We start from the raw sequence: 16233 nt of genomic DNA, 5'->3' as shown, positions 1-16233 counted from the left end.
GGAACATGTGATTTGTAGCCAGGTCAGACAGAAGTTGAGGGTAACCTGGGGACCTACTACTTTCCACTGGTATCTGAAATGAGGTCAGGCTTGTGGGGCTGAGCCCTGAACCTGTGGGATCTGACCCTATTTCCCAGAAGGTGGTGTCAGAATTGAGTTAAAATGTAGGACGCTCGATCGGTGTCGCACAGAAGTGCCTGGTGTGGCGAAAATAACCACCACACGTTTGGTGACCAGAAGTATCAGAAGCAAAACACTGTGTTTGAGTAAAAAGGAAAAACACAGAAAGTGAAACACTACAATCATTTTTCCTTTGATAAATATACTTCCCTACTCAGGCTAATACAAGATGATGTATAAAACATTCTCACATTTGAGATGATTTTTTCCCTACGGTAAATACATTGCATTAAAAAAAAATGTGATATGTTAATATAAAAAGCTTTACATATAAAAAGTATTGATAGTCCTCATAAAAACCTCCTATAAGTGTGACAGTGCTACAAAAATACCTAACCCAATGTCCACTCTCACTTCCTTCTGAGAACATAATCCTGATTTTACCTGCAGTGATGTGCCCAAAGTCACCACACTGCAGAACACTGGGGGATACCTGTTTTTATTTGAAGTATAACATATATTCAGTAAAGCATAATGTACACTTTATACTTAAATATACAGCTTGGCAATTTTTTTTTACTATGTCATCATCATCCAGATCAAAAGACCATGGACTTGTTCAACGTTGAGACTCTGAATATGTCTACCTAAAAATGACTCCTTTGCACGTCAGGTGACCAGGGAGGCCAACCTGATGGCAGTCGTTGGATGGGATTTCTGGGAGCGCTCTTTAAATGGGCTGTCTCAACTGGGACAGATGCTCCTCAGGCGCTCTGCATTTCTCTTTCCTGCCTGGGACTTGGATGGGATAGCGGGCACTCCTGCAGCCATATTGTAACCAGGAACAACTCTGAGGAAGGAAACCCAATCAAGAGTGAGACACCAGGGGGATAGAAAAATAGTGTAAGATAATGATCTTTTCTAAGAACATGTAGAGGAAGTTCCGGGGAGGAGATGAAATTTGAGCTGAGACTTGAAAGATGGGAAAAATTTGAAAAAGAAAGGATAGACCACATTCACAGCAAGATGGTGGCACGAGGGAAGGCATGGGGACAGAATGAACACGCTCAATGGAGCTCAATAGGAACATATTTTGTCATTAGAAAGTGGCAAGAAATATTTATTTAATTAGGGTAGAGCCAGGCTGAAGTAACTGGACTCCAAAAAAGGAGTTAAGATTTGCTTGGTAGGGAAGAAAAAAAAAAGCTTTTAAAGGAAAAATGACTTGATGTAGGTCCCATGTAAATATTTTTGTCAAGTGATACACAAAATGAACTGGACTGGAGAGAGACCCTGGGGTCCACAGGGACTGCAGTGCAGTAATTCGGGCACGAAGGGAAGAAAGCTCTGCCTGGGACTGTCCCCGGGGGGATGCGGAGGGAGACAAGGCCATGAAAAACACTTTGAGGGGGAAACCAGAAGTCTCGGTGTCTATCAAAGTACCTGGCAGACACTGTAGACATTAAATACAAAAATGAATATTCTAGTCCGGCCCATGTGGCTCAGTGGTTGAGCATTGATCCAGGTAGGGTACATGCCTGGGTTGCGGGCTTGATTCCCAGTAGGGGGCGTTCCAGAGGCAGCCGACGGATGATTCTCTCTCATCATGGATGTTTCTATCTCTCTCTCCCTCTCCCTTCCTCTCTCTGAAATCAATAGAGACATATATAAACAACACAAAACAAACACAATGAATAACCTAAGAAAATAGGTATCATGTCTGCTCTAATGAGGCTCCGCTGTCCTGGTTCAGGCCATAACTAATAGCTTCCTAACAGGTTGTTCCCCACAACTATCCTCTCTTTTCAATCTATCTTTCCTACTAAAACTGGAGTGACTGACCCTAAAAGACAGTTTGGGCCATGTTTCCTGCCCCACTCAAAAGTGATTCCTAACGGCCTAGTGAATAAAATCCAAACCTTTGCATGGAATGATGCTTCTGATCTCAGTCCAATTTGCCTTTCCAGGCCTGTCTCCTACCACTGTCCCCCTGCCCAGCCAAATACACTAGAAACAGACTATACTCACTGCTTACTGAACGGATGCTGTGAAAGAAGTAGGTTCTGATGACCCAAAAGAGAGGTTATGCAAACCATGCCTTGTGAGCCAAACTCAGACACCTGCTTTTTTTTTTTCTACAGCCCATAAGATAATGTTTTTTATATTTTTAAATGGATACATAAGTTTCCACATTATAGCCGCAATTATTGCTTCCTGGCTGGCGACACCTAAAATATTTACTAATTGGCCCTTTAAGAAAAAGTTTGCTGACCCCTGTCCTAAGACATTCACTGTATGTTATCTATTAATTTCTCTCCTATGTAGCTACAATGGTAGTGGTTAAAACCATCCTTGGAAGATGTGAGAAAGTCACTCAAACCACTTTCTGTGTTCTGTGGGTCACATGAGGATACTGGCTGAGAAAGATGGACTTCAGTTTGGGCAGCCCTGCATCCAAATAGCTGGAATCCCCAAACAATATTATGTACAGAGGAAAGAACATTATTACAGAAATTATTCACACATAAAATTTCAGAGCTGAAGAGAAAACAGTTGTCTTTAAACTGAAACGTCTACCAAAGGCCCAACCCAATGAATTTTTAAAACTGTACACACACAGCCTAGCACTATGAAATTTTCAAACACTGGGATAAAGGCAATTATCAAATTTTTCAGAGAGAGGAGGATCACCCCCAAAGGAGCAAGAATCAGACTTTTCAACTACAACACAATGCCCAGTGATGTAAAGACAACGCCTTCAAGTTTCTCAGGACAAATTATTTTCAGCCTCGAGTATGTGAGGGGCCAAACTACTGGCCAAATATAAGTTGGCTATTTACTCATCTATTATGGCTAGAAGTCAGTTGGGGACATGAATGTATGAGCTACTGAGCAATACGGGAATAATGACCAGAAAACAAACAGTAACAGTTAAAAAGTGGCCCCTTCAGAGAAACAGGGAGGATGATGGGGCACCAAAGTCTGTTGCTTTTCACTATAAGCCCCTTTACAGTACCTCTCATTTTTAAGCTATGTGTGAATTCTTTGATGAGGTGTTTTTTAAAATAAATGTATTAAAAATAGGATTAAGCCTATGGTCACAAAAAATAGTTCAGAGGGTCATATTTATAGGAAAGATGAGAGCAGAAGAAATAAAAATATCATCGGCCATAGGTCTCCTGAAAAAAGGATAAGTATGTAAGTCTAGAAATGCATAAAAGAGTAGGAAAAAAACCTTGCTAGAGGAGTAACCAAATTTTCAAAGAAGAACAAAAGTATTGATAAGTGTCAAGTTATTCCATGGTGTTCATAAAAACAAAATGAGGTGCCTGGAAAGGTAGCTGGTGGATTCTGGGGAAAACGATGTAGGCATAGTTTTAAAAATAGCCTTATTGAGAATTAATTCAAATATCAGACAAATGGCCCACTGAAAGTGTACAATTCAATGATTTCTAGTATATTCATAGAATGTGTAACCACCACCACAATTCTAACACATTTGCATTATCTCATAAAGAAAGGCAACGCCCATTAGCAGTAACCCCTAATCTCCTCCCAACCTACCCAATTCTCAGGCAACCTCTACTTTCTGTCTCCAGAAGTTTGACTATTTTAGAAATTTAATGTAAGTGGAATCATGCAATATGTGGTATTTTGTAACTGGCTTTTTTCACTTAGCATAATGTTTCCAAGGTTCACCCATGTTGTAACATGTATCATTACTTCATTCCTCTTTATAGCCGAATAATATTCCATTGTTTGTATGAACCCCTTTCGCTTATCCACTCATCTGGGTTTTTTTGTACTTTTCTACTATAATGAATAATGATGCTCTGAACATTCATGTACAAGTTTTTGTGTAGACATATATTGTAAGGACATTTTAAAGTAAAAACTGTATAAAAAGTTAAATGAATTAGGTAAATATTTGTATAAGCATAAAGCATTATATAAATAGAAAGTATTTTAGCATTTTTATTATTTTGTGTATTTCTGTTTTGTTTCTCTATACAATTAGTTATTTATAGTCAACAAATATAAAAATAAATTATAGATACATAGTCATGGAAGAAAAACCCAAACAATAAAAAAGATATATCCTATCTAATAAAAGAGAAACATGGTAATTAGCCGTACCTCTGCTACCCTTCCCATTGGCTAATCAGGGCGATATGCAAATTAACTGTCAGCCAAGATGGCGGCGGGCAGCCAGGCAGCTTGAAGCGAACATGAGGCTTGCTTGCTTCAGTGACGGAGGAGGCTAACTTCCCCCGCCAGCCGCTGCTGGCCTCTGGGCTTGCAGTTTGAAACACTGTTACAAATATAGAAGCTAAACAAAACCCCAGAAACCTGCTTTCAGTCAGCTGGGATCTCAGAGCTGGAGTTGAAACAGTGTTTCGATTATAGAACCCAAACAAACCAGATACCTGCTTTCAGCAGGCAAGGCCTCAGAGCTGGAGCCAAGGCTCAGAGCTAAAGCTGGCCCAGAATAAAAAAAAGAAAAGAAAAGAAAAAAAAGGAGCGGTTGGGAGCTTCAGTCACCCACCAGCCTGAAATCAGCCCTCAGCCCCTCACCCAGACTGGCCAGGCACCCCAGTGGGGACCCCCACCCTGAAGGGGGTGTGACCAGCTGCAGACAGCCATCAGCCCCTCACCCAGGCTGGCAAGGCACCCAAGCGGGACCCCCACCCTGATCCAGGACACCCTTCAGGGCAAACCAGCCAGCCCCCACCCGTGCACCAGGCCTCTATCCTATATAGTAAAAGGGTAATATGCCTCCCAGCACAGGGATCAGTGGAGCTGCAAGGCCTCCCGGCACCAGGATCAGTGTGACAGGGGGCAGCGCCCAAACCCCCTGATCACCCTGCGGCTCTGTGTGTGACAGGGGGCGGGGCCACAGCCTCCCTATCCGCCCTGCTCTGTTCCTGACAGGGGAAGGTGCCCAACCACCTGATCAGCCCTGCTCTGTGCCTGATAGGGGGGAGCTCCCCAACCCCCTGATCACCCTGTGGCTCTGTGTGTGACAGGGTGCGGCGTCCCAACCTCCCCACCCCACAGGCCCTGCTCTGTGTGTGACGGGGAGAGCCATAACCTCCCCATCGGCCCTGCCCTGAATGTGAGAGTGGCGGCGCCCCAACCCCCTGATCGGCCCTGCTCTGTGCGTGACAGGGGGCGGCGCCGCAACCTCCCCACCAACCCTGCCTTGAGTGTGACAGGGGGCGGTGCCCCAACCCCCCAATCGGCCCTACCCTGAGCGTGACTGAGGGGGGCATCACAACCTCCCAATCCGTCCTTCTCTGTGCATGACAGGGGGCGGCGCCCCAACTCCCCAATCGGCCCTGCTCTGAGCCTTACCAGGGGCTGCACCTAGGGATTGGGCCTGCCCTCTGCCATCTGGGAGCAGGCCTAAGCCAGCAGGTCGTTATCTCCCGAGGGGTCCCAGACTGTGAGAGGGCATAGGCCAGGCTGAGGGACCCCCTTACCCCCCGAGCGCACAAATTTTTGTGTACCGGGCCTCTAGTAGTGAATTATAAAACTCTCTCTTATCCTTGTCCCTCCCTCAGAGAAAATACAGTTTCTTTGGTCCTTCCAGAATTTTTTTCCCCTGCAAATACCAGCATTTGAGAAAGCATTTTTAAATTTCTGTTTTTACCAAAAAAAAAAGTGTATCATGTATACAATGTATTGCACTTTTGTTCCTTTAACATATTTTGAAATTAATGCTCTGTCAATACGTATACATTAGTCTTTTAAAACAGCTGATGTGGATTTCACTGTATGGATGTACCATCATTTACTTAGCGGTTAATTAATGCGGTGCCCGGCTGCTTCCTCCCCAACATAACTCTGATTTTATTCCAATACTAGATGATCCGGTGTGTCACTCGCCACCCCAGGGGCTGAATCCTGATTCCTCTAAGCCTCAGGGTAACTCCATTCTCCTCACGAGGGACCAGGTTAAAAATAAACACATGACACAATTCTGGCCCAAGAGATATAAATCAAAGTTTCTTGGGGGAACTTTTAGGAAAGTTTTAAGACAAATACCAGGGGAAAGACTCTCCTGTTTCTGCCTCTGGGCATCATGGAGCGAGGCTCTGACGTCTGGGACTGTGTCAAGCATCCCGTGACCAAGGTCAGACAGCCAAGAGAATCCCAGAGAGGCTGGGTCCGACGTGACTCTGTTCAGCTGCTGCAGTCACCACCCTTCCTCTACGTGTGCCTCTGTGATTAGAGATAACAGTGTGCGTATGCTTTAAGGCAACATTACCTGCTCCTTCAGATATGTTGCTTGAAGCTGAAAGCATCCCGAATAACATCCTTCCTCGGAGGACCTCGCCTGAATCTCCTAAACTTATTTAGGGAATCCCCTCAATTCCCTTATATCCCCCTGATACTCACTCCCTACACAGGGCTTTTCCTTTCATGATGCCCAGCACACTAGTCATGAGAGAAACTTGTTCACAGGGTCCGCAGCAGACCCGGAGCTTCATTGAGGGTGGGGACTGTAGCCACCTCATTAACCAGCATCAGCAAAGTGCCTGGGGAACCAGCACAGAGAACATCACACTAACCGTGTGTGTGTGTGTGTGTGTAAGTGGATGAGGATAAATATATGAATAAAAAATACTAGAAGGTCACACTATCAGTGGTGGTTTTATGGAGATTAAATTATGGCTGATTTTTATTTCTCTTTATTAAAATATTATGTACAAGTTGCACTGCTTCTGCAACATAACACACGTATATGTGAACATATACACATTATGTAAATATAATAGGATGAATATGAATACTGCAGATACAAAGCAAGCACCGTGGGAATAGAGGGGATGGAGTGGGCTGCCTTTTCACATGTGCACGCAGTAGGCTTAGAGAGTCCATACTGTGTACATTACACCTAATGGGTAACTTGCCTCCCTCAGTCTCGTCGGAGCAACTATAACTGCAGATTTTACTCTACCTTGCTATTGAGCACTAACTTCAATGTGGAGTGTCCCCTGTTTGTCTCTAACAGTAACAGTTCTCCAGGAAAACTTTCTTTGAACTTCATGTTTTCTCAAAGATATAAAGGCTTCCTTCAACTTCTGACCACAATTTCCATTTGGCCAAATGCCCAATAACCAAACTTTTACTGTGGTATATTATCTCAATGGACATTTTTATGTGAATGCATTCAATTAAGATATTTTGTGCTATGTATAAATAATGATATGTGAGGAGGAAAGTAGAGGCCACACATCATCATGTCCTTTGTACAGAAAGTACTAAGTCACCCTGTATTCTCAGTTCTTCATCTAGCTGTGATGAATTAGCACTGATCCCCAGGTTATCTATTTATCCTTGCAATAAATTTACAAAATTCTGATTGAAACAAATGTGCTGCCTATGATCCCAGAATAAAGTGATGCTGGCTGGAACACGTGGTAACAGTAAAATTACAGTAAGAGAAACAATGAGCAGAAGGCAGTAGAGTCCCGAGCCTGGTTTAGCCTTTACAAATGGCCTTCTTTCTTATTTTTGTGGGAGCATCTCTAATTCAAAGTAGTACTGACTTTCAAGCATCCTTTCTAATCAGAAATCAAGATAAAAAATAATGCGAAGATTTTGCTATAATATTAAATTAAAAAAATTTTAATAACAAATTTAATTCCTCTAACAGATAACCATATTTTCTATTTCTTTTCATACTGGTTTTGCTATATTTTTGGCCTTTTTCCATTTTAGCTTATTTAAAATTGTCATTAAATTGTCCATAATATTACCTCTTTTTTTTGTCTACAGGATATTCCTCTCATTCTTGATATTGGTCGAGATTTTTTCCATCCTCTCTTATTTGGGCTAGCCATATCATATCAAAGAATCGCTTTGGTTTCATTTATTTTGTCTACTTTTTATCCATTTTCCATTTTATTGATTTCCATTCTTATTTCCCCCTCTCTCTCTCTCTCTCTCTCTCCCTCTCCCTCTCCCTCTGTAGGTATTTAGATAATTGATTTTTAATCTTTTTTTTCTTTTGTATATAAATATATAAAGGTGCAAATTTTTCTCTAAGCATTGAGTTAGCTTATCTCATATTTTGATTTGTATGCTTTATCAACCAGTTAAAATGTCTCCTAACTTTTCTTACGATTTCTTTTTTAAGCTATGGCTTATTTCAAATGTTGCTTAATTTGCAAATCTTTGTGGAATTTCCAGATATAGTTGTGTTGCTGAATTCTATTTTAACTCTGTTGTAGTCAGAGAACATATTCTGTTGAATCTCAACCTTTTAAAATGTATTCAGACTTGTTTTATGGCACAATATGTGACCTCATCCTGGTGGATGTACCATGGGAATATACAAATATATAATCTTTAGATATTAGATATAATGTTCTATACATAACAAATAGGTTAAGTTGATTGATAATGGTTTTCAAAGCTTTTATGTACTTACTGACTTTTTTTGTCTAGTTGCTTTATCAGTTATTGAGAGAGGGGTAATAAAATCTTCAACTATTCTTCTATTTAGTTCTGTCAATTTTGCTTCATAATTTTGAAGTTCTTTTATTAGGTGCATACAAGTTTAGGATTGTATGTCTTCTTGATAAATAAGCCCTTTTATGATAAAGAAATATCCCTCTTTATCGCTGATAATACTGGCATTCTTCATCCTGAAGTCTACCTCATCTAATGTTAATACAACAACATCTGGGTTTTGTTTAGGTTTTCTTAGCTTTGTGTTTGCATGATAAATCTTTTTCTGTACTTTTCCTTTTAAGCTGTCTGTGTAGTTAAACTCAAATTGTATCTTCTGTAAATAGCATATAGCTGAATCTTGTTTTTTTTAAAAAAAAGTATTGAGATGGTTGGGTTTACAAGTATCATCCTTCTCTTTCATTCCTATTTATCTTTATTCCTCTTTTCTTCCCCTTTAATTAAGTATTTATTGGTGTTATGTTTTACTTCCTTTCTTGGATTCTTACAGATAATTCTGTTTTAATTTCTTAGTAGCTGCTCTAGGGATTATAATATGCATCCTTAAACATCGTAATTGTAACAAACAGCCAGAGTTGCGCCACTCAGACCTCTTTCAGATCTCTTGTAAGAGAGCCTGCGTAGTAGACTGACAGCCCCACGTTGAACCTGCACCTTTGAATCTACCCATTGTGTTCTCCTTGCTTGCTATCAAAGACTGGACACAGTGGGGGTTCAAGAACCCAGCTATTCTTGCCCGACACAGGGCCTCTCTAACAGAAACTTTGCTGGGAAACTTTCCATCAGCCTGAATAGGACTTGCTCAGAATGGCATTACAGGGTACAGCTCTTCCTCTCCGATCCTTTCGCACCTCATCAGGTTAGGGCTGCATCCTGAAGAGGCCTAACGTCATGAGCATCCTCCATCTTTGACCTTCACAGATGCTTCCCTAATAAACCTCTTGCATATATAATCCCCTCTCGGTGTCTGTTTCTTACAGGGCCCAAAGCCAACACTGATGATATAGGTAGCGGGGTTTTAGGACCAGCCCAAATTCACCTGGAAGGCCAGGAGCTCCCCATCCTGAGCTGAATGTAGGACACATCAAGTCCCAGGTGATGGCCCAATTGCTAAAGATTTCTCCAGTGGTGTTCTGAGGATCTGTCCTGGTGTGATGTTTAAGGCACTTGAAAGATATGGGGAGAACAATGCCTACAAAAACAATGGAGTTGGCTAGTTACTACTATGCTGTATCGATGACTTACAGGGAGATAATGGGGGCATTCTCGAATTTGACAGAACTGCAGAGCTCACAGACACTTAAATGCTCAGCCACTGCATGTTTATTATGTTCAAGTCAGGGCCCTGGCTGGGAAAACAGGGACCCTGACTCCTATCCCACAGATTGGAGGATCTGGGTGAATACTCCCGAGATTTTAGTTCTGCAGGCCCCTACCCCTCAGAGCTTGAAGAGCAGCCCGTCCCTCTGTAGTAAGAGCTAGCAGTTCCCACACGCAGGAAGCAGGAAGACACTGCCGGGCTTCTCCCCCACAAGAAAAAGAGGTCCCTCCTCAGGAGTTTCTCTAACTTCTCTCCGGCATACCACGGTAACAGCCAGTGTGAAATCCCAGCATAACCCAGCTGGGCCTGACAGGATAAAAGAGATGATTACATCTGGAAGCAGCTTCAAGAATTAAATGGCATGTACTAGCGGGAGCCCGAGAAATACCCTTGGGATGACAAAGCCTGATCAAAGGGGCAGAAACAGAAGACTGGAAAAGCAAGATTTCACTGACTTGGGATTTAATATCCTGTCAAGGACCCCATGAGATGAGGTAAATTTACTGCTAGGGTGGCTCCTAGAAGCCTGAAAAAGTAATGAGCCAACTGGAAATGCCTGTGTTGCCCCAGCAGAGGGTAGGAGGAGGAGTAAAACGGTCGATGAAAGTGGCCAAAAAGCAAACAAACACACACACATACACACACACACACACACACACAAACAAGGCCCAGTGCACAAATTCGTGCACCTTGAAAGGAACTGTGGGCTGCGAGGCTGTGGTGGGCACAGGGGTGGGTCCCGGCCTCTCCCACCACAGCCCTGGTCCTGTCTGCCGGCAGCCCCACTCCCGCTGCCACCGCTCCCACACGCTGATGGCACCAGACCTGCTCACACCCTCTGACAGCTCGGAGCGTCTGAGGCCGGCACCAGCAGCGGGTGCGAGTGGGGCTGGCACTGTCAGTGGGTGCAAGCTGCAGCTGCTGCCCCGATCGCCCCTCAGGAGAGGGGGAGGTGGAGAAGCCCTCAGGGGTGATGGGGCCAGCAGCCGCCACTTGCACCCGCTGACAGCACCAAGCGATCGGGGCCAGTGCCGGCAGCAGGTGCAAGCGCCCGACAGGACCGCAGCACACGGGAGCAAAGAATTTTCAGTAACCACAGAGGCTCACCCCTATGACAGTGACCGGCGCCCCACCTTGGTCTGGCGCCCCCGCTCACCTGCTCCACCATCCCACCGCAGCCAACGTCTACCATGTTCTGCACTCTGCCACCTGCTGCTGATGCCTGTCATGTTCCAGACGTGCCCCCTGGTGGTCAACACACATCATAGCGACTGGTTGTTCCACCATTCGTCTATTTGCATATTAGGGTTTTATATATATCTATAATAATAAAAGTGTAACATGCTAATTAGACTGGACATCCTTCTAGATCAGCCGTGGGCAAACTACGGCCCACGGGCGGGACACAGCCCGTTTGAAATGAATAAAACTAAAAAAAAAAAAAAAAAGACCTTACCCTTTTATGTAATGATGTTTACTTTGAATTTATATTAGTTCACACAAACACTCCATCCATGCTTTTGTTCCGGCCCTCCGGTCCACTTTAAGAACCCATTGTGGCCCTCGAGTCAAAAAGTTTGCCCACCCCTGTTCTAGATGAAGCTGGGGTTGTGAGGGAAGCATGGGTCCCGGGTGCCAGAGGGAAGCCGGTGCCAGTAGCCGGGGGAAGGAAGGCCTACTCTTGCACAAATTTCGTGCATCGGGCCTCTAATATATATATAAATTACATGAGGCCAAAATGCCTATCATATTTTTGTGCTCAGAGGATACACCATTAACCACAGTCATCAGGCATGTGCTGGTGAGGGGCAGCAGCATCCCCAAGCATGCAGTGGTGGCTCTCTTCTGCTGCTAGAGCTCATGGTAGGAGAGAGGGTCAAAGAGCTGGGCTCTATGCAAGTAGCCATGCAAACAGATATCCTCCCCTCCTCCAGTAATCGAGGCCAGCCAGTGGCATTTCACTGCCAGAATCAGGGGGCTGCAAGTACTCTAACACGACAGATCGGAGGAGCTGTGAAGCAGAGCTGACTAGGCACTCCTACCAAAACAGGCAGGTGGCCAATGAAGGCGCTGCGTCACATGTACAATCACAAGAAGACAACAATGGAGAAGTGAATGTTAAGGACAGTTTCTCCACTTTAAAAAAGTCACAATCTCTCCTCCAGGCCCCAACCTGAGCCCATATTCTGATCCAAAGCCCACTCACTGAAGACAGTCCCCAGTCCTTAGAAGGAGGACCTTGCGTCATTGCAGGAAGTGTGTATGATATGACTCCTGCCTTCCTCCCTGAAAAGGACTACAGCCATTTATTTGGGTGATGGTGTAATGGGGAAAATGAATACTCAGACATACTGAGGACTGTTGGAAACAAGGTCTGTGTCGACACTTAGAAACCCAAAGCATCACCATGGCTTCCCTTGTAGAGTAAGATAATAAATAGAGTCCTGGCCACTGTTCAGCTTACCCAGAGTCCACCGGTTCTCTGGATCCACCCAGTAGTCATTTCCCTGGTTTACAAGTGTAAGACTGGGATTGACATCCTGGAAGCTGGATCTCCTCACTACCACCACCACACTGACTCCAGGGCTTGTGGGGTAAGAGCTCATAGGGAGAAGGCCACGTGGGAGCCTCTGAAACTGTCCTCCCTCTGGTTAGGACAGTACATCTAAGACAGAAATGACAACAAAAGCACAAGCAACAAAAGAGAACAATAGATAAAGAAGAGAAAAAATAGATAATTTTTAATCAAAATATAAAACTGTTGTGCGTCAAAGGACACGATCAATAACATCAAAGGACAGCCTACAAAATGGGAGAAAATTTTTGCAAAACATGTATCTGACAAGGAACTTCTAATGTAGAAAAATAAATAACTACAACAACTTAGTAACAGAAGGACAAGTAACCCAATTATAAAATGGGCAAAGGATCTGGACAGACATTTCTCCAAAGAAGATATACAACTGGAAAATAAGCTCATGAAAAAATGCTCAACATCCTTAACCACAGGAAAATGCAAATCAAAACCACAGTGAGATACCACTTCACACCCACAAGCAGGGCTCTAATAAAAACACAGATAAAAGCCAGTGCTGTCGCACGTGTGGAGAACTCTGCTGGTGGGAGTGTGATACGGTACAGCTACTTTGGAAAACTGTTTGGCAGCTCCTCATATGATCCAGTAATTCCACATCTAGGTATAAACTGCCCCAAATGAAAATCTATGTCCACACAAAAACTTGTACACAAATGTTATGTGCACAGCACCAGTATCCATCATACTGAAAGTGGAAAGAACCCAGATGTCCATCAACCGATGCATGGATAAGTATGGTTACCCATACACTGGGCTATTATTTGGCAATAAAAAAGAAAGAAATACTGACACATGCTATAACAGCGGTTCTCAATCTATGAGTCGTGGGGGTTGAACGACCCTTTCACAGGGGTTGCCTAAGACCATCGGAAATGACATATATAATTACATACTGTTTTTGTGATTAATCACTATGCTTTAATTATGTTAAATTTGTAACAATGAAAATACATCCTGCATATCAGATATTTACATTACGATTCATAACAGCAGCAACATTACAGTTATGAAGTAGCAACGAAAATAATTTTCATTGGGGGTCACCACAACATGAGGAACTGTATTAAAGGGTCACGGCATTAGGAAGGTTGAGAACCGCTGTGCTGTAACATGATTAAACCCTGAAAGCATTATGCTAAGTGAAAGAAGTCAGACACAAAGGACCACGTATTGTATGATACCATTTACATGAAATGTCCAAAACTGGCAAATCTAAGAGACAGAAAGTAGATTGGTGGTTGTGTGGGAGCCGGGCAGGTGTTGAGGGGAAATGGAGAGTGACAGCTTGTAGGTATGGGGCTTCCTTTTTGAGATGATGAAATGTTCAAAAATTATTTTGGTGATGGTTACACAACTCTGTGAATATACTAAAAACAACTGTATACTTTGAGCTAATGAACTGTATGTTCTGTGAATTGTATCTCAATAAAGTTGTTTAAAAAACTAATAAAAATATTGCAACCTCGTGGGAACGTTAGAGTTTGGTACCATCAGAAAAGACCTAAAGGAGCCGAAACTGGTTTGGCTCAGTGGATAGAGCGTCGGCCTGCGGACTGAAAGGTCCCGGGTTCGATTCCGGTCAAGGGCATGTACCTGGGTTGTGGGCACATCCCCAGTGGGGGGCGTGCAGGAGGCAGCTGATTGATGTTTCTCTCTCATCGATGTTTCTAACTCTCTATCTCTCTCCCTTCCTCTCTGTAAAAAGTCAATAAAATATATTTAAAAAAAAAAAAGACCTAAAGGATTCAAGTGTGGCTCCTATAATATGTTCATTTAATCCTCTCGTCTGACCCCTGCAGAAACCAGACAGACCCTGGGGAATGGCTTTACCTGCAAGGTCAACCAAGAAATAGCCCCAGTCGCCTGCTGGTTCCTGGATGCACGGAGCCCAAAGTGCCCTCACAGCTGCTGTAGGCTGGTTTGATAGGACCCTTGCCGTGTCCCTAGAAAGTGTTGGACTTGGACCTCTAACTCAGCAGAACTGAGCAGCAGGGAAGAGAAGCTCATAGTCCTCCACTGGGTCTTTGGCAATGAGTGGGGCCACTCCTGCTCCTACTCCTGTGTTCCTGGTCCCATGTATACTCTCTGCTGCAGACACAGCCTCATATTGAGGTCTCAGGGTTAATGAATAAACTGGCACCCCATCTGTGTGGAGTACTGCCCCTTTATTGGTGCTCTGGTTGTGACGGTGCCAGCCCCAAATCTGGTGAAAGACATGAAACCCAAACAGAGTACATGCAAAGAAAACCATGTTCAGACACATAATGAAATTGCTGAGATCAAAGAAAAAGAAGAAATCTTGAAAGCTGGAAAAAATGACACACTATGCATTGGGGAACAATGCATTTCTCATCAGAAATTATGATAACACTGTATAATTAAGGTAGTAAAGGAAAAAAGAACAGTCAACTCAGAATTCTGTATTTTTAAAAAATATCATTCAGGAATGACAGTATATAATAAAGGTATTTGAAGCTGAGGAAAAATAAGATAATTTATTGCCAGCAGACTTGCTCTAAAGAAAACACTAAAAGAAATTATTTAGCCCTAACCGGTTTGGCTCAGTGGATAGAGCGTCGGCCTATGGAATAAAGGTCCCAGGTTCGATTCCGGTCAAGGGCATGTACCCTGGTTGCGGGCACATCCCCAGTAGGAGGTGTGCAGGAGGCAGCTGATCGATGTTTCTAACTCTCTATCCCTCTCCCTTCCTCTCTGTAAATAATCAATAAAATATTTTTTTTTTTTAAAAAGAAATTTAGGCTAAAGGTAATTGATATCAGAGATAAAGTTAAGACTTCAGAAACAAAGGAAAAGAAACAGAAATAGTAAATATAAATAGCCCCAGTCGCCTGCTGGTTCCTGGATGCAAGGAGCCCAAAGTGCCCTCACAGCTGCTGTAGGCTGGTTTGATAGGACCCTTCCCGTGTCCCTAGAAAGTGTGGGACTGGGACCTCTAACTCAGCAGAACCGAGCAGCAAGGGTTTTCTTTGCATGTACTCTGTTTGGGTTTCACTGAACTTCTTTCATCTATAAATGCATGTCCTTCACCAAATTTGGAATTTTTTGGCCATTATTTCTTCAAAATTTTTTTTCTACCAGTCTTTTTCCTCCCTTGAGACTTCAAAGATTTAAATATTAGACTCTTTTAATACTATCCACGGGTCCCTCCAGCTCTACTAATTTTTTTCAATACTTGTTTTCTGTTCTTCAAATTAGATCATTTCTATTGATTATTTTCAAGTTCACTGATTCTTTTCACTGTTATCTCTATTTTGTTGTTAAGCTCATCTAATGATTTTTAAAATTTCACAGATTCTGTTCTTAAATTTTAATATTTCTATTTCATTCTTTTCTCTGGTTTCTATTTATCTGCTGGGAACATCCATCTTTCCACCAATTATAAAAGTGTTTATCTTTACATCATGGAGCATGGTTATAATAGTTGTAATAGCTGCTTTACAGGGTTTTACAGATAATTCCAATGTCTGGGTCATCTTGGGACTGGCATTTATTGACTGTCTTTTCTTTTGAGACTTGGTCAGATGCTCATGGTTTGTTGTATATAATCTTGGTGACATGTTGAATATTACATTTTGAAATTGGATCCTGCTAAAATCCTTAATAGTTTTATAGATGTGTATAACATCAGGTTAAGGACTCTGACAGATACGCATAAGGAGACGTTCTCAGGTTGAGGGGCCTCCTGAGGAGCCTG

This window comes from Myotis davidii, unplaced genomic scaffold (assembly GCF_000327345.1).
Source record: "Myotis davidii unplaced genomic scaffold, ASM32734v1 scaffold508, whole genome shotgun sequence".
NCBI lineage: Eukaryota > Metazoa > Chordata > Mammalia > Chiroptera > Vespertilionidae > Myotis > Myotis davidii.
Note: the sequence above shows the minus strand (reverse complement) of the source record.